This window comes from Aegilops tauschii, chromosome 6 (assembly GCF_002575655.3).
Source record: "Aegilops tauschii subsp. strangulata cultivar AL8/78 chromosome 6, Aet v6.0, whole genome shotgun sequence".
Lineage (NCBI taxonomy): Eukaryota > Viridiplantae > Streptophyta > Magnoliopsida > Poales > Poaceae > Aegilops > Aegilops tauschii.
This window is the reverse complement of record NC_053040.3, coordinates 306,328,668-306,342,051: the sequence shown is the minus strand read 5'-3', so window position 1 is coordinate 306,342,051 and position 13,384 is coordinate 306,328,668.

Here is a 13,384-nt window from a genome sequence, read left to right as displayed (position 1 = left end):
GATGAAGAAAACTGATGACTTTATCTAGAATGATGTTGCTAATGCTTCCTTTGAGGATTTGAAGAGACAGCTGGCTGAGCCCCCAGTCCTTGCTGCTCCGGTTGATAAGGAGCCCTTATTACTGTATGTAGCAACTAACACGCGAGCCGTCAGTGTGGCTGTGGTGGTGGAGCGCAAGGAAGAGGGTAAGGAGTAGCCGGTTCAGCGGCCGGTTTACTACGTCAGTGAAGTGCTCATCGAGTCCAAACAGCGGTATCCACATTGGCAGAAGCTTGTTTATGGTGTGTTCATGGCAAGCCGGAAGCTTAAGCATTATTTTCAGGGTCACCCCATCACTGTGGTTAGTTCTGCTCCCCTTGGAGATATCATCCAAAATAGAGAAGCCACAGGAAGAGTGGCTAAGTGGGCTATAGAGCTTGGGCCTCATGGTCTGAAATACGTACCACGCACTGCTGTTAAATCTCGAGCTTTGGTGGATTTCATCAACGATTGGACAGAGCTACAGGTGCCTGAAGAAAAGCCGGATAATACATATTGGACTATTCACTTTGATGGGTCTAGGCAATTGGAGGGCTCGGGGGCTGGAGTTGTATTGGCTTCCCCCAAGGGTGACAAGTTTCATTATGTGCTACGGTTGATGTTTCCTTGTACTAACAATGCGGCTGAGTACGAGGCCTTGCTCCATGGTCTTCGGATGGCTAAGGAGATGAGCTTGAGCCGGGTAAGGTGCTTCGGCGACTCAGACTTAGTGGCTCAACAAGTTTCAGGCAAGTGGGATTCCAAGGACCCTCTCATGGTGGCTTATCGCCGAGAAGTTGATGCCATTGCTGGACATTTTCAGGGTTACCAAGTGGAGCACATTGATCGCAGGAAGAACGAGGCGGCTGATGCATTAAGCTGGCTGGGCTCTCAGCGAAAGCCGGTGCCGCCTAATACTTTCTTGGACATCCTACATAACCCTTCTGTTAAGTTACGTACAGAGGAAGACTTGGCTGTTCTTGACCCGGAGGCACAGTTGGTGGTGGCTCTCCACATCACCCCAGACTGGACAGTACCATACTTGGCTTACATGACCCGGGGAGATTTGCCTGAGGATGAAACTTTGGCCAGACAAATAACCCGGCGGTCTAAGTCAATGGTCATTATCAATGGCGAGCTGCATCGCCGCAGTGTTACTGGAGCGTTCCAGCGTTGTGTTTCCCCTGAGGAGGGTCAAGAAATCTTACGTGAGATTCATGAAGGGGATTGTGGCCATCATGCCGACTCAAAATCCCTTGTGGCCAAGGCTTTTCGTCATGGTTTTTATTGGCTGACGGCTCATGCTGATGCAGAGGACTTGGTCAGTAAATGTGACGGTTGTCAGAGGTTCTCGCGACGGGCTCACATGCCGGCTCAGGAGCTGAGGATGATTCCAATTACTTGGCCATTTGCGGTTTGGGGGCTTGATATGGTTGGGCCTTTTAAAAGATCCAAGGATAAGAAGACCCACTTCTTGGTGGCAGTTGACAAGTTCACAAAGTGGGTTGCGGCAGAGCCCGTTAGCAAGTGTGACGCAGCCACGGCGGTTCAGTTCATGAAAAGGGTGATATTTCGCTTTGGCTTTCCACACAGCATTATAACTGACAATGGGACTAATCTGTCTAAAGGCGCCATGGAGGAGTTTTGTCAACGTGAGCATATTCGACTTGATGTTTCATCAGTGGCTCACCCTCAATCCAATGGTCAAGCTGAGAGAGCTAATCAGGAGATCTTGAAGGGCATCAAGCCCCGGCTTTTGGTCCCTTTGCAATGGACGACAGGTTGTTGGGTGGAGGAGTTACCCTCCGTATTATGGAGCATCAATACTACTCCTAACAGGTATACGGGTTACACGCCGTTCTTCATGGTTTACGGAGCGGAAGCAGTCCTCCCTTGCGACATCCGTCATGACTCACCTCGAGTGGCGGCTTATGTGGAGGCGGACAATGAGCGGGCGTGCCAAGATGCTCTTGACTTGTTGGACGAACAGCGTGATGTGGCAGCAGCTCGTTCGGCGATTTACCAACAAGACCTGCGCCGTTATCACAGCCGCCGGGTTAAGTCCCGGGTCTTCCAGGAAGGTGATCTGGTGCTCCGGCTCATCCAAGACCAAACAGATGCACACAAGTTATCCCCGCCTTGGGAAGGGCCCTTCGTGGTCAGCAAGAACTTGCACAACGGGTCATACTACCTTATCGACGTTCGGGAGCACAAAGATTCACATAAGTCAGAGGAAGAGACCCGTCGGCCGTGGAACATAGCTCAGCTTCGGCCTTATTACACTTGAGCCACCGGCTCTCATAATGTACATATTTCTATAGCCATGTATATATTATGATAAATAATAAAGCAGGACCTCTGTCCTTTTCTCCTCCAAAGGTAAACGTGTTATTTTCATTAGAACATCACATGGTCATTTGGAGGTGGATCCGGCTTATGATCGTATTCGAATCTAGCCGTAAACAATACGATCACTTGGGGGCTTCCTGTTCAAACATGGGTCGTATTCGAACCAAAGAGAACATAGCTATCGATACCCACTTGATTGGCGCACTGCCGAGCTCATTGGGGAGTTTACTTGATCATATTTGAATCATAGCTTAACCCCCTTTGGGAACCGACGTGGATCGTATTCGAATCAGTGTCGTTAAACAACTCTTAAGGTCACTTGGGGGCTTCTTGTTCAAACATGGGTCGTATTCGAACCAAAGAGAACATAGCTGTCGGTACCCTCTTGATCGGCATCGCCAAAGCCAATGGGGGCTATATGATCGCATTCGAATCTTAGCTTAACCCCTTTGGGACGGTTCTCTGGTTGTATTCGAACCGGAAGCCCCAAAGTTTTGATCCTCTGACTTACAACAAGTTCTTTTGGTCACATCAACAGTGTGCACGGGCGGCTTTTACTTCGCCGACTTAATTTTGATTCACAATGTGGATAACACATAGTAAGTATTCTTGATGCTGGTAAACCGGAGTTGAGATCTCCAGCTCATTATTCGGGTCACATAAACCGGAAATATACCTGAGGGCTTGTAAGTATGTTATCATGGTTACATTAAGGATATAATTGAGGGCCAGTCTTTGGTGACTTTGATTCATATTCCGGGTTATATGCAGAAGGTCTATGCTTCTCAGTGCGGTAAGCCGCCCAGAGACTTGTGACTTGTTTTCTATGCAGGATGGTTAAAGACAGCTATTCGAGCTTAAGGAAAATAAATGATCAATTATGACCCGGAGGAATAGGAGGAAGCAGCTTCAATGGAGTTAAGCATTCAACACGTGCACGATGGCACGACAAAATTAAGTGTTTGTCCTACTCTATTACAAGACTCCCCGAGTCCAAAAGGTGAGGCATTGTTTTAAGGTGCAACCATGAGCCGCCTAAAAATCAAGGTTCTTGTGGAGTTGAAGCTTCCGGCTCATCCCTCTCCGCTCCTCCGGCTGATTCCATGACCTGGCAGGTTGATGATTTCCAGTCAATGCCGCTCAAGGCTTCAAATTGAGCCTCGTCATCAATTAACCCGGCCGAGTCAACTTCTGGGGCGAAGGTGTGCTTACGTCTCAGAGGGATCAAGCTGATGGCTTCATAACGTGGAGTGGGGATCCTCTGATTTTCCGTGTCGTAGCCCGGCTGATACTTGGTAAGGTCGGTGTCATTCCCAATCAGGGTGGCCACCGGGCGCACGCTCTTCACCCAGGCTGCAAAGTCTTTTTGGTCGAAAGGGGTGTCGTCTTCCTTAAGACTGGGGTATCCAAGAGCGATGTCGGCCGGGTCTAGCTCCGGAAGGAAAGCCTTGGCCCGGCTCAAAGCAGCTATAGCGCCGGCTCTTGCAGAGGCCCGTCTTAGTTCTTGGAAGCGCTGAGGAAGAACGGCCAGCCGCCTGAGTACATCCGCCAGGTGAGTCGGAACCTCGTTGGACAGAGCCACAATGGCTAACGAACGCTGTGACCCGGTATAGAGTTGCTCCACCAAGGTGTACACGGCCTTCAGCTTGGTCAGAACATTCTGGTTAAGGTTGGAGCTTCTGGGACCTGTTTAACAAAATCAAGTAAGCCGACGGCAGTAGTGGAACTTACGAGACATAAAGAATGTAAAGCTGGTTAAAGGCTTGCAGAATGACTTACCGAAGATTGCGTTGACCATCTGTGACACATGGCGCTTTAAGCCGGAGAGCTCGGCGGTTCTCTTCGTCAGAACAGCCTCTACCTGTTCGGCCCGGCTGACCAAAGCAGCCTTCTCCTCGGCCCAAGTCTTCCTTTCGGTTTCAAATTTCTTCTTCAGCTTCTCTTGTGCAGCAACACTGAACTCAAATTTGGCGTTGGCCTTCCGGGTCTCAGTTTCCTGAGTCTTCAGGCGGTTTTTCAGCTCAGAGATTTCGGCTTCAAATTTCTTGCAGGAAGCCTATGCAAATTCCGGGTTATAGTATGAGTAATTATTATGGAATATTAAAGTCCCAAGCACTTTCCAAGCAAAGACACTTGGCACTTGGGGGCTAATGCATGTTGAAAGATTCTATTTACAAATTGCCGGTTCATGAAAGTAAGCCGGAAGTTAAGTCTACAACATATTCTGTCATCAGTGGTAGACTTGGGGGCTAGCATGGGGAGGATGACTATGGAGTAAGCAAGAGAGTGGTACCTCAGATTTTTGCTGTATCCGCTTTACCATGTCAATCTCTAAGTCCAGGCTGTTGTGCACTTGACCAATGTAACTTGAGACGATGTCTCCAAGTCTCAAATTCGCATAGTCAGTGATCTCCAGCCTGGCCCTGCGCCGCTCCAACAGTTCTTCTTTGGCAGAGCATTTGGCCAACGCAGTGGGTCTCCCGGGCTCGACAAACTCTGTCCGGGTGATTACGACGTCCGGGTCATCGGCCGGCTGAGCTGGGCTGGGGATCTCCGGGTTAGCGGAAGTCTCTATGACTGGCTCGTCGGTTGGAGCGGTGTGACACCCAAGTTTTTATTTGAATTTTTCAAAAGATTTTTATTTGACTTGAAGGGAGTGATTTTAAAAATTTTCTTCAAGAAAACTCTCACTCTCAAATATTTTTCTTTATGACAAAAATTTTATTTGGATTCACCCAAGATCTGCCTTTGACCTTGGAGGTTCTTGCTTTTATTTTGGACTCAAGACAAAATGATTTTCATTTGGGAAAATAACTTTTGAAATATTTTTGAGGATGCACTATGGCTTTTGGGAAGTCCTTTGCCACTTTCAACTATTCCTTCTTGCCATGGCATTAGTGCAAATCCTCTCTCCTAACCCTTCCCTCACCTCTGGATCATGATTTGCATCAAATCCAGCAAGTTGAACCTCCCCATGTATTTATTTCCATTCAAATTCTATTCAAATATTTTTCTGCCTTCTATTCTACCACTTGGAGATTTACAAAGGAACTCCATTTTCTGTTTGGACTTTTACCACCAAACTTCTTTCCCCTCCTAGTCCTTTGAACCCTCAACCTAGAACCACGAAAATCCACTAGTCTCCAGTTCAAAAATTTCAAACTACATCAGCTGCAAGTTTGGACCAGATTTGCCAAATTTGGTGAAATTCATTCAAAACTTTCTCCAAAAATTCCAAGTAAATTCATGCAGCCCCTGGGTGCTTTGAGTGATCATCTCACCAAGTTACAGCTCCAGAAAAAATTTATCTCTTTACCAAACCTACTGTCGAACACCTGCAATGCTTGGTCACTGTCAAGTTTCAGTTAACTTCAGAGTTCAGTCAGTGCTCACTGTCGTTTTCTTCAGAAACGGGTGTCGATCTCGCCAGTACCCTCGCGTCGCCTTGTTCCTCGTCCTCGCCCACTTGCTCCTGCACCGCACGAGTGCCTGGCATCTTGCGGGCGTCGGCGACGAGCAGCAGAAGGTGCGCCGCCCCGTGACCGACGCCGGCGGCGGCTTTGCGGACGCCAGCGGGAGACACGGCGCCGCCAACTCCACCCAGCGCCGCCCAAACAACCGGAGCCCGCCGCGTGGCCGTCCACTCCCCCGAATGCGCTGCCGCTCTCGTCGTGAACCGCAGGGCGCGGAGCGCACTCTCTGCCGCCGTTGAGCCCGTGCGGTCACCTCACCGTGGACAGACGCCATTACGCCAAGAACAACCCCGTTCAGCTGCAAATCGAGTCCAGTAACATCCACTGATGCTGCCCGACCGCTCAAACCCTCTGCCAACCCACTGCTCCGCCGTAATCGCTCGCCGGAGATTCTCCGTTCACGGCCACCCCGTCGATCTGCCTATAAATAGAGGCCCCGAGCTTCAACTCGAGCACCCACCAGCCCTACACTTCCCCTAGAGCACGCCCAGCCACTGGAAGAGCCGCGAGGGAGTCTCCTTGCTCGACTCCGGCCGCCGCGACCCGCCACGGGATCCAGCCCGATTCGCCCCCGTGTGTGCTCTGCAGCCCCCATTCTCTTGCCAGTAGCTTCTCCTTGCATCACCCGTTCTGACCCGCGCCTCAATTCGTACTTTGCAGCCCTCCACCGGAGTTCCCCAACCTCACCCGAACCGCCGTCCGCCGGAGATAGTGTCGCCGTCGACATGGTGCTCCCCGTTGGACGAGTCCACCACCCACCGACGCGGAAGAAGACACTGAAGCTCTTGGTACCCTCCGTTTCTCCTAACTCGCCGTGGTTCGACGCCGGCGTCCACCTCCGTCTTCGGGCGCCGGCGAGCTTTCAAACCTGACATGCGGGCCCCGCGTGTCAGCCTCTGTTTTATTTCCCCGAACCGTTTTCTGTTGGCGCCTTTGGGCAAAATACGTTTTCCCCTTTGCGCTTGCGCATTCCCAGCCGAAGCGTTTTCTGTTTTCTCAGTTAAAACCCTGGAACTTTTCTGTTTCATTACAGAAAGGTCCCTGGACTGAAACCTTTATAACTTTTTCATAAAAAGGTATTTTTGAGTGATTCTTTTTCTGTCACTCTCCAAATTTTGTCTAGTTTTTTATGGGATTTATTTGAAAAATATTTGGCAAAGTTTCTGTGCATGTGTTGGTTTTCACGTTAGTACCCCGTTTCGTGATTGCCGTAGGTTCCGGGAGAGGGGACGGAGCCGCGAACTTCGCCGAGCTAGACTCCGACTTCTCCGAACCAGGCAAGCATGTTTGAACATTTGATATGGCAGATGTTTTGCATGTTCATGTGAAAGTTTGTGCGTGGCATGTGAGTGTCGATAAGTACCTCGTTGCTTGTAAGGCAACGACCCGGTTGTTCCGAAGTTGTGATGACCTCTGATGAGAGGTGGCCTAATCATGTGGTGACATGAAGGGCAGCAAGGTGGTACTGTTGTAGCATGCCAGCCTTGTGTCATCCGACTTTTCCGACGTTAACATGGTTGGAGCCGTGTTGTCGTCCCTTCCCCTTTCCGTGCTACCACATGTCTCATTGCCAGGATACGGTTTAGTAAGTTGGTAACCTCTTTTCGTGTACACACCAAACAGAGAGGCCGGGATGATGGTACCTTGGCCCAGGATTAAAGCCAGTCATTCGGTCAGGGGGCATGGGTGTTTCCGGTTGGGACCGAGAGGGGGGGCAACCCCTTATAGCGCGCGTATAGAAATTTGATCCCATGCTACGTGAGGTTGTAGCCTCCCCGACTCAGGGTTTTTCCTGAATGTTGCCGAGGGTGATCCCTGGCTTCGGATGGTTGAATTGGGTGTGTACTGGTTAGACGTGTTCCTTCCAGAACACCGTAGACGGAACTAGTCCCCGTGACTACTGAAATCCATTGGCTGTGGTTAAGTACAAACTCTGAAGAGTCAATTCTTTCCAAATCATCGTATCCATGATCAGTAATGTAGACTTTATGTCCAAATCTATCCGTATGAAAATCTTGCCCCCGGTGAACAAGCTCAAGTGGTAAATTCATTTTCATTGTTATTCCTGTGGATGGACTAACGTTATATTTGTCTCGTGCTTGTGATAAATTATATTCCCGAACTGTTGTGTTGTTGTGTTACGATATAAGCCCTTTATGAGACGTCGCCCAGACGTCCGACTGTGGCGTGTACTCGTTTCTCACTTTAAATATAAGCCCTTTATGTGATGTCGCTCAGACGTCCGACTGTGGCATGTACTGTCTTTACTTTCTGTTATAAGCCCTTTATGTGATGTCGCTCAGACGTCCGACTGTGGCATGTACTGTCTTTACTTTCTGTTATAAGCCCTTTATGTGGTGTCGCCCCGACGCCCGACTGTGGCATTATTATTCCGCATTTTCCGCTCGAGGAGTCTTTCAGACACTCGTTTGGCACCTGCACTATTATTCCGCATTTTCTGCTCGAGGAGTCTTTCAGACACTCGTTTGGCACCTGCACTATTATTCCGCATTTTCCGCTCGAGGAGTCTTTCAGACACTCGTTTGGCACCCGCATTACTATTCTGCAGTTTCCGCTCAAGGCGTCATTCAGACCCTCGCTTGGCACCCAGTATTTATTTTCTCTATGTCTGATCGCACTGGTTAACTTATTCATGTGCTCCATGTTTGCATTTGTTATACCTTATGTCCAAACTGTCTTGCGAGTACTTTCATAGTACTCACCTGGCTTGTTGATTTGGCCAGATGTTGACGAAGGCGATTTCTTGGATGAAGAGTTTGATAGCGCGTCCGACGCCTAGAGGAGTCCCAGTCAGTCCTGCGCGATCCCGGATATTGGTCACTCGTATCGTTTACGCTTCCGCCACCCGCAATAAGTCTTCTCGAGCCTCACTTCGACGCTCGAAGAGTTGTAGTATTCTGGAATCATGTCACTCGCTTCGCGATGATATTTCCACCACCGTTATTATCGTGAGTTAGAAGTTGCCATCCTATCCGCCGTATTGTTTTATCGGCATGCATGTAATAAATTGTTGGGCAGTCTTTGCTCAACTTTGTATTATATTTAGTACTCCTGGTATTTTTCTTCTGTGACCAATGTATTGTCTATCAGTGAGAAGGAATTCTTCCTCGCTGGTCCGTAACAGGGATTGGTTTCTCAATAATTCTTTTATTGAAAAACCGGTCGTGACAAGCTTGGTATCAGAGCCAGGCTGACTGTAGGAAGCCACTAGGTGCGACCGCTAATCGGTTATTAGCGTCTTTAGTGCTTTTTCAGCATTTTGCAATAGTAGCTATTTTCTATTGGTCATCATAAAATTTATGACATGACTACTCAGAATTTTTGCCTACTTTTTTAGATGGCTGGCTACAGCTGTGAGAATCAAGTGTTCACCAACGTGCCCGAGGGGTTTGTCAAGCTCCTCGTCTCCATCACCAAGCTCGCGATCGGGCCAGCAGCTTGCCGGGAGTTCACCCTCTATCAGCACAAGCTCAGTGACGACGTGTCTATGCACCAGGCTGTGGTGCAGTTCAAGGGAGGACGTTCAGCTGCACGCCATTTCCGTTTTACGGCAAGGGCCATGCCTACGGAGAGGCATGCCATGCAGATGGCTGCCCGTGAGGCGATAGCTCGCCTTCGGGACATCCTTCCTACGATGAAGACTCGTCGCTACCGCTACCTCCCATGCCATGTGCCTTACACCAGCCACTATGCGTTCGCCTGCCATCGGGGAGAGCGAGATGAAGCCATCGAGATGGTTGTGGAGTATCTCAAGGCTCTGGAGGAGTCCTTCGACAACCTCGTAGATGATCTTGTGGCTGCCCGCATGGACTTAGTCCGGGGCGGTCCTGCCAGCAGGAAGGAGCTTCTCCACACGGCGCCGCCTCTGACATTCGTCTCGTCTTCAACCTCGTATGCACCGGCCGTTTTGGCCACTGCTCGCCGTCTGCCTACCACTGAGGAGTTCGACCGAGTCATCGCTCCCACTCCAGTCAGAGCCGCACCGCATGCCGCACGCGCTCTACCACCAGTCGCCCCCGCACCATCACCGCAGCGCAGCGTCGCACGCCAGGAGCCAGCTAGAGAGGAGGAGGTTGATTCTCCTGGACCGCTGAGCCTTGCCATCGGCAAGGGGAAGGAGATCTTCACCATCTCCGACTGAGAGCACCGAGTAGCCGCGTGTTATGCCTGCTTGTACGATGTGTTGTTTTTATCTGTACGCTAGTTTGTGTTGGTGTGTTTGCTGCCTTCCGGAGTAGTACGCTAGTTTTTAAATAACATGTCAGGATTGTGTACGCACAACCTGAGTGCTGTATCTTGTATTTCCTTTCGCATGTAAGATTTGTGTTAAGCACTTCTTCTCCGTGAAAATCATTTGGGTTTCTTGAAAACCTTAAAGCCTTTTTGATTATTGCCTTTGCAAGGGTTTTCCTGCGCTACACAACTTTTCTCATGGGTTTTGCAAATGATACCCCAGACTGGAAAAATGTCTCGCCCTTGGACTCGCTCTATGCCCAATCAGCCAGAAGAGGCTTACGGAACACAGACCAGCAACAATTTCACTCAGGGTCAGTCCAGCCAACAGGACAGCGAAGCGGCACTATCTCAAGTATGCTGTCTCTTTGAGCAAAGCCAGCAACAGCACCAGGAGATGATGAACCATGTCATAAACATGGGAAATCACCGTGAACCCTATCAACCACATTCCAAGTTATCTGAGTTGCAGAAGACTCGCCCCTCCACTTTTGCTCACACCGACAGGCCACTGGAAGCCGATGATTGGCTTCGCGAGATTGAAAGGAAACTGATTATCGCTCAATGCTCAGATCATGAGAAGGTGCTTTATGCACCACACTACCTTACTGGAGCAACCGCAGCATGGTGGGAAAATTTCCTACACATGCACCCCAGGGAACACAACATCACCTGGGAAGAATTCAAGGAAGGCTTCCGTGGGGCACACATTCCCAGGAGCATCCTAAAGATCAAGAAGAGAGAGTTTGATGACCTGAAGCAAAGAGGCATGACCGTCACAGAATACAACGGCCAGTTTACCCAACTGTCTCGTTATGCCTACGACGAACACATGATAGAAAACAAGAAGATGGAAAAATTCCTGGACGGCCTGGCACCAGCATTAAGATGCCAACTGATTGTACACACCTTTCCGGATTTTAAGACGTTGGTGGACAAGGCCATCACCCTGGAGAATGAGCGCCGTAGTCTGGAAGATATCTGCAAGCGGAAGAGGGACAAGACGGCTCTTGCCCGCAGCAACCGAGGCAAGACTGAGGTCCCAAAGACAGACACGAGGAGATCCACGACTACTGAGCCAAGACCCGTCGGACAGTTTCATGCCAGAGACAAGGAGTTCACATACCGTCCAGGGGTCACCTGCTATGCTTGTGGTCAACAAGGGCATTATGCTAGACAGTGCCCGAAGCTAAGAGACTCGGCACCCAAGCCGAACAATGGTGGAAACAATCCCGCCCCTAAGCGCAACAACTTCAATCCCAACAACAACCACAGGAAGGGTCACTTGAACCATGTGACCAGGGAAGAAGCGCAGAATGCCCCAGACATCGTGCTCGGTACGTTCCCTGTCAACACAGTACCTGCCACGGTTTTGTTTGATTCTGGAGCTTCCCATTCGTTCGTTTCGAAGAGTTTTGTTTCACAACACGGTTTTTCGATACTCCCTTTGGAAAAATCTATGATCATCAAGTCCCCCGGAAATAAGCAGATTGCTCAGGGTTACTGCCAAGGAGTGGTCATTGAGTTCGAAGGACTACCATTCCACGCGAATCTCATCGTGTTTGAAAGTAAAGGACTGGATGTCATTTTAGGAATGGACTGGTTGACCACCAACAAAGGATTCATCGACTGTTTCAATCGGACAGTGATTCTCACTTACCATCACGGCAAGACTATAAGAGTTTCCGCTCAAGAAAGGCCACGATCACAGAAACCAAAACTGAACAAGATGGACATCGCAGAATTAAGAAAGGTGCCAGTGGTATGCGAGTTCCCTGATGTGTTCCCGGAAGAACTACTAGGCATGCCACCAGACCGAGAGATCGAATTCAGCATCGAACTAGCACCTGGCACCGCTCCCATTTATAAGAAGCCGTATAGAATGGCACCCTCCGAATTGGTGGAGTTAAAGAAGCAGATAAAGGAATTACTGGACAAAGGATTTATTCGAGCCAGCTCCTCACCTTGGGGTTCGCCTGTGTTGTTCGCCAAAAAGAAGGATGGGACTTTAAGGCTGTGCATAGACTATCGAGCCCTCAATATGGTCACCATCAAAAACAAATATCCGATGCCACGGATCAATGATTTGTTTGACCAGCTCGCACAAGCTAAAGTATTTTCAAAGATTGATTTGAGATCAGGATACCATCAACTGAAGGTACGAACAGAGGATATCCCCAAGACAGCATTCACTTCCAGATATGGGTTATACGAGTTCACAGTGATGCCTTTTGGTCTAACAAACGCCCCCGCATACTTCGTCCACCTCATGAACAAGGTGTTCATGAAATTCATGGACAAATTTGTGGTGGTATTCATTGACGATATTCTGGTTTACTCAAGGACACCAGAAGAACATGCTGAGCACCTCAGAATTGTTTTGGGAGAATTGAGGAAGCATCAGTTGTACGCCAAGTTTAGCAAATGCGAATTTTGGCTAAGACAAGTTGGTTTCTTAGGCCATATACTGAACCAAGAAGGCGTAGCCGTAGACCCAGAAAAGGTCAAGGCCATACTGGACTGGAAGCCACCCGCGAACGTCACAGATGTGCGGAGTTTCCTAGGAATGGCCGGATATTACAGGAGATTTATTGAAGGATTCTCCACTGTGGCAAAGCCTATGACCCAACTACTCAAGAAAGACAAGAAATTCGTATGGACGGAAGCATGTGAGCAGAGCTTCCAAGAACTCAAGAAAAAGCTGACAACCGCACCAGTCTTAACTGTGCCAGACATACACAAGAGCTTTGAGGTGTATTGTGACGCGTCCCGAAAAGGTCTCGGATGTGTACTAATGCAAGATGGCAAAGTTGTCGCATACGCCTCCAGGCAACTGCGAAAACATGAGGAAAATTACCCAACACATGACTTGGAACTAGCAGCAGTTATACATGCACTCAAGGAGTGGAGGCACTTTCTGTTGGGAAATCGCTGTGAAATATATACAGACCATAAGAGCCTCAAATATATTTTCACACAGCCAGAGCTGAATTTACGCCAACAACGCTGGTTGCAACTGGTCAAGGACTATGACGTCGGTATTCACTACCACCCAGGGAAGGCAAATGTAGTGGCCGATGCCCTTAGTCGAAACCCCAGCCCGGACAGTGACGGTCAGCAAAGTTTGAGGCCTGAGTTTCAGCGAGAGTTCACTCGGCTCAACATGATGTTAGTCTCTGAGGGCACCATATCGAACCTGGAGATACAACCCACCTTGGTGGAACAAATCAAGAAGGCTCAACAGGGACACCCCAGTATCGAAGGCATAAAGAAGAAAATGAACCGTAGTA